This window comes from Fundulus heteroclitus, unplaced genomic scaffold (genome assembly GCF_011125445.2).
Source record: "Fundulus heteroclitus isolate FHET01 unplaced genomic scaffold, MU-UCD_Fhet_4.1 scaffold_637, whole genome shotgun sequence".
NCBI classification, from domain to species: domain Eukaryota; kingdom Metazoa; phylum Chordata; class Actinopteri; order Cyprinodontiformes; family Fundulidae; genus Fundulus; species Fundulus heteroclitus.
Window position 1 is genome coordinate 39,669 of NW_023397074.1, and position 9,677 is coordinate 49,345.

Consider the following 9,677-nt stretch of genomic DNA (forward strand, 5'->3'; position numbering starts at 1 on the left):
CTTAAGCCCCCCCCCCTGAACATGAGAAAATCCTCGTTATTCGATGCTGTAGCACACATATTCCCTAGTTACTGGGGGGAAATAGGGAGTACCAATATGGCGGCTGGTGGCTTCAAAGCGACTCGTTCAAACAGACGGTGATTAGCACTCCAGTGTATAATATAGCTCAGTGGAGTAGCCAGACTGATCTGCGAGTGAAACCTTGAAAGCTCGCGAGATCAGGATGGTCTCACGAGGCTATAACTTTACATCAGAGATGACAAAAATCACATGTGGGGTCCCCCAAGGGTCCATCCTGGGTCCCCTCCTTTTCAATATCTACATGCTCCCTCTTGCTCAGATAATAAAAAACAACAACATCAGCTATCATAACTATGCAGACGACACACAGCTCTACATCACCATGTCACCAGGTGACTATGAACCAGTTCAGGCACTGAATAAATGCCTAGAAGAAATCAATACGTGGATGTGCCAAAATTTTCTTCAGTTGAATAAAAACAAAACAGAAGTAATAACATTTGGACCAATAGAGGAGAGATCAAAAGTTAGCACACAGCTCCAGCTGCTTCAGCTAGAAACCACCAATCAGGCCCGTAATCTGGGAATAGTGATGGACTCAGACCTGAACCTTCAAAAGCATCTAAAGACAGTTACAAGGTCGGCTTTCTATCACCTGAAGAACATTTCTAGGATTAAAGGACTGATGTCTCAGCAGGATCTGGAAAAACTAATCCATGCGTTTATATTTAGTAGAATTGATTACTGCAACGGTGTTTTCACAGGTCTGCCTAAAAAGTGGATCAGACAGAGATCTGGGGTTACCGGCCAACGACTTTAACCAATCTAGATCAGATTTAGATTATAGCCCAAGGCTGACGACATAAAACAGCATCAACATGTTGCTGAGAAAATAATACCGGCTAAATTTCCCTCTGATATTATTTCCAGATCTTGTCAGTTGATATAGCTGGTAACTCTACCTTGCTTTGAGTCGGTAGCAATAACATGTTTTTAAATCCTTTAATAAAGACAAGTGATTAAATTGCAAATACTAGCTTATATGATTCTATGTAGACACAAATACAAACCCAGTGGATATGATTATGCTTTCACAACTTTACTCCAACTTAAAGTTAAAAAAAAATCCTTCATGTGTAGAAAAGGGTGGTGACTCAGAACAAACATGACAAAAAATAAATACATTTTTAAGTCATTTAACTAAGCAAAGTGTTAAAGCTCCATGTATCAAGTTGCAGGTGCTGAACTCCTAACCAGCTCTGGGGCCGCAGTCCTGAAGCCCAGCCTGACCACTGACCCCTCTGCTGGGAGTTACTTAAGAATGTCTCCCTGTGGGGAACAAGTAAAGTTAATTGTTATTGTTGTGTGGGAAGTGAGGGAGGAAAAGCACCTGTTTTATTGGGTACCACATTTACTCTCTGGGGAGACTGGAGACGCTCCTGGCTATTACCCAGCTCTATAGCGGTGAGGCCGGCAGTTCCTTGGCCTCTCGGCAGGGGGCGCTCAAGGGGCGCCGCTCCTGATCCTAAAACTGTAGAGTGACAGCAAGTTATGGATGTTTTATTAGCGAGTTTTGCTAAACAAGTAAAGCACTAAAACGACTCTAAACATACAGCTGGAACGGGACTGATCAAGGAAGGCTTTCCTCCCTGGTAGTGATCTCCATTGACACTGAGAGACTTTTAAAACTGAAGAAGATAAAGAGAACTTTTACCGGAAAATGACCGATATTTTTGTTCAGAAAGAGCTCCGCATGGACTTCATTTATAAGTAGAGGTAAGACAGCGATAATTATTCATGTTTTGTTTTTGTAATTAAATGTGTGTAATGGGGTTATAGTTTTTAAATGTGTTACAAATGCAGAAATCCATCAGAACCCATAAACTGTTACCAATCAAATGACAAATAATTTAGTTTTATTTTTTTCATCAAAGAATCAATACTTTTCCATGTCTCTTGGTGAATTAATTTGGCTCAATCAGTCTCCTTCAGCACTTTGCAATAAGTCTGCTCTGTAGAGTGTATATATTTGTAAATCTGACTCTGGTGACGTCACTGCTCCCAGCATACCACAAAAATGGCAGAACAGGATAGATTTAAGGAGATTTGCTCTCAGGTGGACCTCAGAACAGGGTTAAAATGAGGGAATGGGGGGTGAAATTAATAAGGAATTCTGACCAAGGCATTGCAGTTCCACTTTATATGGACCACAACTCATTGATGCAGCTAAAAAGCACGATGTGTCCCCTTTAATAAAAGTGTACCATAAGTCTAGCCGGCTTACTAAACTAATGATCACATTATGACCAATGAATGAGTGAATTGAAAGAGCAGGAACATTGTTGAAAAATTAACAACATTAAACTCCTCTTATCTCTGTGAGCTTCTGCAATGTGATAACAACAAGCAGTTTTCACACTTCTCAAATGATGTATAAAGAACAACAGTTGCTTTTATAGCACTCAATCCTTATTTTGATGATTATGTCTCTATAGTGCTACAGTGCAAATTCAGTATTCAGTTTTTGAACTGCTGCAGTTTTTTGGTGAAAATGGGGGGAGGTGGGAGGATGAATTATAAGGCATTCTCCCTCGTCCACTTGTGTGAAAAAAATACATTAGGTATTCTTGGATCACAGGAGATGTTTTATTTTAAATGTAACTCCCCCCGATTTAAGGGCATAACACCACAACCAGACACTTTTGGGGAAAGAAACGCCACCAAAGTGGTAGATTCAAAGAGAGAGATGGGGGTTTTATGCAGAGCTGAGTACTGCGAAAGTCCGGACGAAGGAAAACTGTGTTTAATTTCCAACATGAGACCCACAACTGAGAGGAGGTCCTCAATATTACACAGTGGTGCTCCAGGAAAAAACGCATCCAGAACACCAGCAAGACCAAGGAGTTCATCGTGGACTACAGGAGGTCCAGGAAGACTGAACACGCTCCTCTCTTAATATACGGGGAGGTGGTGGAGCGTGTGTTGAAGGTCCAACAACAGCTCTTCTTTCTCAGGCAACTGAAACGCATTGGACTTTCTGCTCATAAGCCTTTATAGAGCCAGGAGTGAAAGCACTGAGCATGACAGTGTGGGATGGGAGCTGCACTGCATTGAATGCGGGTGGTGTAGCTGATTAATTGATCAATTATTGAATAAATGGCTCCTTTTTGTTGCATTTAATTTTTGGCCCTGTGTTTATTTCATTGCATCATTATGCTGAAAAAAAAATCCTAGTGAGGACCCTGGTAGTGTCTTGCCTAAAGACACTAAGACGGTCAGACGAGGGATTGAACCGACAACCTGCCAGCTGCAGGAAACGCCCCCTAATTCCCTCCTCCCACTCTAACAAACTACCGTCTAAATGCAGCTGTTGGTTTTACATGTAAAGTTTGTGGCACTTCAATGCAAAATTTGGAGAAACCGTAGGTGGTATGAAAATAGTGTCTTCAATTTTAAAACAATATGATGGATTTCTCTAAAAACAGAAAGTTAAACTGTGTTTGTACATGAAAGTATGACAACATAGTAAAGCCTAAAAAATAGTGAATTTTAATTTCTATGTCTTTAATGGGGCATAGAATTGTATTATATCTCTAATAGTTGCTATGGCAGGCCCCAACAATTGTGTTTTTAAAAATGTACACAAATACACTTAAAATGTTTATTTTTGAACAGCATTGCTAAGTTATTATTTTTAACTTGTTGCTACTTATTTGTGAAAAGGCAACATTATCAAACTTAAATATCTGTTTTTACAACTTTTAAACAGATAAGCCCTCAAAGTGATGTATGCTCTGGAGATGGCGAAAGCTTAAGTCTTCAGAAGGGGTAAAGTTTTATAACAATCCTAATTTGTTTCCACGTGGTTTTAATTATTTTTTTTCCCTGCCACAAATGACTTGGACATCCAAAACCTGACATTTTCTGCTTATCTTGCTGATATCAGCCAGCAGACAGAAGCACCCTCTCCTTCTACCATCACAACCAGCGAGGCTCCTAGAACTAGAAAAACCTCCTACTGGAATTGTTGGCGTCTTCTTAACAAGGTATGTATAGCAGAGCTGATTATTTTAATAAATAGGCAGCAAAGAAAAGGGGTTGCAATTTTTAAATCTCAGCATGGTCTGACTGATTTCATCTGTGTGTACTTAAAAGAAAAAGCAGAGCCATCTCCAACAAGATGTGGACGCGGTCACAATCCATTCACCCTCAGTGACAGAAATGAGGTAAATTAAAACTTCATCAACTGCAGTTTAATATTCTATCATCTATTTTTAAGTTGTCGTTATAGAGGTGTATACCAGCACAGAATTAATTTTCTTTTTTTCTTTATTTTACAGTCATTGCACAAGTGAGAAGTCTCAGGGAGGAGAGACTGGTGTCGAGTTCAGGGCCTCACCTGTTCTTGACAGTCCTGTCTCTGCTCACCATGAGCCGCATCTCCAAGCAGTCCAACAATGCTCCACCACGTATGAGTTTCTTTACATTACAAAGTAAAATATAAATATACAAATACAGATGTGAGATTGTTTTGCCCCAGGAATCATTGGTTACTTGTTCAGTTTTTTCTCCACTTGTCCTCAAATTAAACTAATAACTGTCTTGTGGACAGTCTTAATTTTTTGTGTCTTCTTAATAGTATACAATGCACTGGTGATTTTGGGGATGTCGAAGATGGAGGACTGGATGGTTTTCCTGCATCTTCCAGAGAAGGAGACTCCCACACTGGCCAGAACAGCAGAGTGGAAGAGACTGTCTTGTCCTCTACTGCCACAGCACAGATGTGAGTTATTATTTAGAGCTCAATAATATTTATATTTTATAGTTTTTCCAAGTTTCAAATGAAAAGTCATGTTGATCTGTTTTTGTGTGATGATTTTTGTGTTGCTTCATTACCAGCATAAACAACCAAGAGGACTGCAAAGAAAGCGAGGCTGATGTCCAAGACAACATCCAACCTGCGTCTTAAAGTCAAGACAAGACTCCCGAGAAAGATTGGTATGAAAACTGTCTAGTCTGGATTTAGGATGTTTGAATAGAATCATGCATATGCACTTACACACTTAGTATTTTTTTTCTATTTTTCTGTTGACAATTTCTCTGTTTCAACACTCAATATTCAATTCAATTCAATTCAATTCAATTATTCAATTCAATTTTATTTATATAGCGCCAAATCATGAAACATGTCATCTCAAGGCACTTTACAAAGTCAAGTTCAATCATATTATACAGATTGGGTCAGATTATACAGATTGGTCAAAAATGTCCTATATAAGGAAACCAGTTGATTGCATCAAAGTCCCGACAAGCAGCAGTCACTCCTGGGGAACCGTAGAGCCACAGGGAGAGTCGTCTGCATTGTACATGGCTTTGCTGCAATCCCTCATACTGAGCAAGCATGAAGCGACAGTGGGAAGAAAAACCACCCATTAACGGGAAGGAAAAACCTCCGGCAGAACCGGGCTCAGTATGAACGGTCATCTGCCTCGACCGACTGGGGTTACAGAAGACAGAACAGAGACACAACAAGACAGACAAACAAGCACAGAAGCACACATTGATCTAGTAATCTGTTCTACATTAGATGGTAGTAGCGGGTGAGCCGTCTTCTCTGGATGATGTCACAGTTAACAGAACGCCAGACCAGGTGTACCTACTATGAAGAAAAAGAGAGAGAGCAAAAAGTTAAAAGCTGAAATGACGACAGTCATTTCAATGTAATACAATGCAAAACTGGAGAACAGTAGACTGAAGAACAGTAGAAATCAGTAGAGTGAGAAAATTAGACCCTGATGTCCTCCAGCAGCCTAGGCCTATCACAGCACAACTATAGAGATAGCTCAGGGTATGAGCCACTCTAACTATAAGCTTTGTCAAAAAGGAAAGTTTTAACATTAGTCTTAAAAATAGATAGGGTGTCTGCCTCACGGACCAAAACTGGGAGTTGGTTCCACAGGAGAGGAGCCTGATAGCTAAAGGATCTGCCTCCCATTCTACTTTTAGAGACTCTAGGAACCAGCAGCAGACCTGCAGTCTGAGAGCGAAGTGCTCTGTTAGGAACATACGGGGTAATCAGAGCTCTGATATATGGTGGAGCTTGATTATTAAGGGCTTTATACGTTAGAAGGAGAATTTTAAATTCTATTCTTGATTTAACAGGAAGCCAATGAAGGGAAGCTAAAATTGGAGAAATATGATCCCTCTTGTTGATTTTCATCAGAACTCTTGCCGCAGCATTTTGAATCAGCTGAAGACTTCGAACTGCATTTTGTGGACTTCCTGATAGTAAAGAATTACAATAGTCCAGCCTTGAAGTAACAAATGCATGGACTAGTTTTTCAGCATCACTCCTGGACAGAATGTTTCTAATTTTGGCGATATTCCGGAGGTGAAAAAAGGAAACTCTGGAAACCTGTTTAATATGGGATTTAAATGACATGTCTTGGTCGAAAACAACACCAAGATTTTTAACTTTATTACCAGAGGCCAAGTTAATGCCATCCAGATTAAGGGATTGATTAAGAACTTTATTTTTTGAAGACTCTGGCCCAAAGATTACAACTTCTGTCTTGTCAGAATTTAAATGCAGGAAATTTAAAGTCATCCAGCTTTTGATGTCATCAAGACATGACTGCAGTCGAAGTAACTGATTGGATTCATCAGGATTTATGGATAAATATAGCTGAGTGTCATCAGCATAACAGTGGAAATTAATCCCATGCTGTCTGATAATTTTGCCAATCGGAAGCATATATATAGTAAATAGAATTGGTCCAAGGACTGAACCCTGTGGTACTCCACAAGTGACCCTAGAGTTTGAGGAAGATTTATTATTAACATGAACAAACTGGAATCTGTCCGACAGATAAGATTTAAACCAGCCTAATGCTTTTCCCTTAATCCCTACAGTATGCTCAAGTCTTTGTAGGAGAATATTGTGATCAACTGTATCAAATGCAGCACTGAGATCTAACAGGACAAGTATAGACACAAGTCCATTATCTGAGGCCATGAGAATATCATTAGTGACCTTCACCAGAGCTGTTTCAGTGCTATGATGAGCTCTGAAGCCTGACTGAAACTCCTCAAGTAGGTCATTACTTTGTAAATGTTCACATAGTTGATTAGCAACTACTTTCTCAAGAATTTTAGATAAGAAAAGAAGATTAGATATAGGTCTGTAATTTACTAACTCATCTTGATCAAGAGATGGTTTCTTAAGTAAAGGTTTAATAACAGCTACTTTAAAAGCCTGTGGTACATATCCATTTACCAAGGATACATTAATCATGTCTAAAATAGGACCACTGATCAGAGGGAATACCTCCTTAAACAACTTGGTTGGGATTGGGTCTAACATACAGGTAGAAGGTTTAGATGAAGCTAAAATTTTAGATAGCTCAGAAAGCTCTACTGCTTTTAAACAGTTCAGACACTGCGCAGGTTCTAAGGATTCCTCCAATGCTGCCTCACTTACTGAGGATGAGGTAATCATGTTTGGGAGGATGCCAATTATTTTATTTTTAATGGAATCAATTTTATTTATGAAGAATCCCATAAAATCATTACTGCTAAGAGCTAAGGGAATGGATGGATCAACAGAGCTGTGGCTCTGAGTCAGTTTGGCAACTGTACTGAAGAGAAATCTAGGATTATTCTTATTCTCCTCAATTAATAATGAAAAATATGCTGCTCTAGCTCTGCGAAGGGTCTTGTTATACAACAATAGACTGTTCTTCCAGATTAGGTAGGATTCCTCTTGGTGTGTAGAGCGCCATTTTCTCTCCAATTTCCTAACATTGTGCTTCAAGGAACGCAGCTCTGAATTAAACCAAGGAGCCAGCTTCCTGTGAATAATCACCTTCTTTTTCAAGGGAGCTACATTGTCTAATGCAGAACGCAATGACGAAGTCATACCGTTTACAAAGACATCTATTTGTGAATTGGAAGAAACAACATTGCTGCTATCTGCAGGGCATTTCTGCAATACGGAGGATATTAAAAAGGGGACAGACTCTTTAAGTTTTGATACAGCATTATCCGATAAAGATCTACTATAATGGAACCCTCTTTTGGGGGTGGAGAACTCAGTTAGATTAAACTCAAATGTTATTAAAAAATGATCAGATAGGACAGGGTTGTGAGGAAATACTGTTAATTCTTCACAATCAATGCCATATGTCAGAACAAGGTCTAAAGTATGGAGCCGAGAGTGCGTCGGTTTATGCACATTTTGAGCAAAACCAATTGAATCTAGGATAGTTTTAAAGGCTACACTAAGGTTATCACATTCTGTGTCAACATGGATGTTAAAATCACCCACTATAATAGCCTTATCAGTATTTAACACCAAATCAGATAAGAAATCTGACAACTCATCCAAAAACTGAGTGTAAGGGCCTGGTGGACGATACAAAACAACAAACAGAAGAGGTTTTATTGCTTTGCAGCTTGGATGAGGGAAACTGAGGGTTAAATGTTCAAAAGAACTGTAGTTATTAATTGGCCTGGGACTAATTAATAAATCAGACTCAAAGATAGTTGCCACTCCTCCTCCTCTTCCCACAGATCTGGGAATGTGGAAATTTGAATAATTGGAGGGAGTTGACTCATTTATACTAACGTAGTCCTCTTGTAGCCAGGTTTCTGTGAGACAAAACAAATCAATCTGTTTATCAGAAATCAATTCATTAACTAACAAAGTCTTTGGAGGGAGAGACCTTATATTTAATAGACCACATTTTATTGTTTTATTTTTAGGTTCAAGGTGAACCGTATTGATTTTTATTAGGTTTTTATGATTTGTTCCTTTTAGATAAGTTTTTGATCTGTTAAGTTTTGGCCGTGGGAAAGACACCGTCTCAATAGGATAATGGATGGGTAACAGTACAGAAGCTGCAGAGAGGTGTGTTAAACTACGGCTCTGCTTCCTGGTCTGGACCCTGGATTGTCAGCATTTAGGAGGACTAATAAATCCGGCCAGATTTCTAGAAAGAAGAGCTGCACCATCCAAAGTAGGATGGATGCCGTCTCTCCGGATCAGACCAGGTTTTCCCCAGAAAGTAATTATATATTTACTAGTGATAGTTAAGGGAGGTCAAATATATATTTGACCTCCCTTAACTATCACAAAATAGTCTGCTGCAGAATTAAAAACTAGGTACTTGGCATATTAAGGTCTGCATGTTTACGTATTAAGAATGTTGTGTAATTACAGACGTCTGAATGTATTTGCGTTCTCTTTCCAGCCCTTGAAGAGCTAACGCACCTGCCATCAGGGCTTGCAAAATGATTCACATTTCTTTAACTTTTCCACATATAGTCACATTACAACCAAAAATACAAATACATTTTATTGGAGTCTTATGTGAAAGACAAAGTGGTATACAACTGTGATGTAGCAAGAAACTAATACATGAGCAACGTGCAAAAGTATTCAGCACCCCCCAGTAAATATTTATTGGAACCGCGTTGTGCTGTAATTACAGCTGCAAGTCTCTGCCAGTTTTCCACGTCTTGTGACTGAAATTTTTGGCCATTCTTCTTTGCAAATCAGTTCAAGCACAGTCAGATTAGATGTAGAGCGTTTGTGAATAGCAGTTTTCAGACCTTATCAGATCCAAAGATTCTTGATTCGGTTTAAGTGAGAGGTC

The 9,677-nt window shown here is 39.2% G+C and overlaps 1 long non-coding RNA gene across 1 annotated transcript; it reads left to right on the forward strand.

The window, feature by feature from the left end:
* Positions 1-4,364: 4,364 nt before the first annotated feature.
* Positions 4,365-9,436, forward strand: LOC118561466. The gene is made up of 4 exons (XR_004930065.1): positions 4,365-4,490; positions 4,661-4,804; positions 4,921-5,019; positions 9,273-9,436. It is a non-coding gene; the product is annotated as an uncharacterized LOC118561466 (long non-coding RNA).
* Positions 9,437-9,677: the final 241 nt, after the last annotated feature.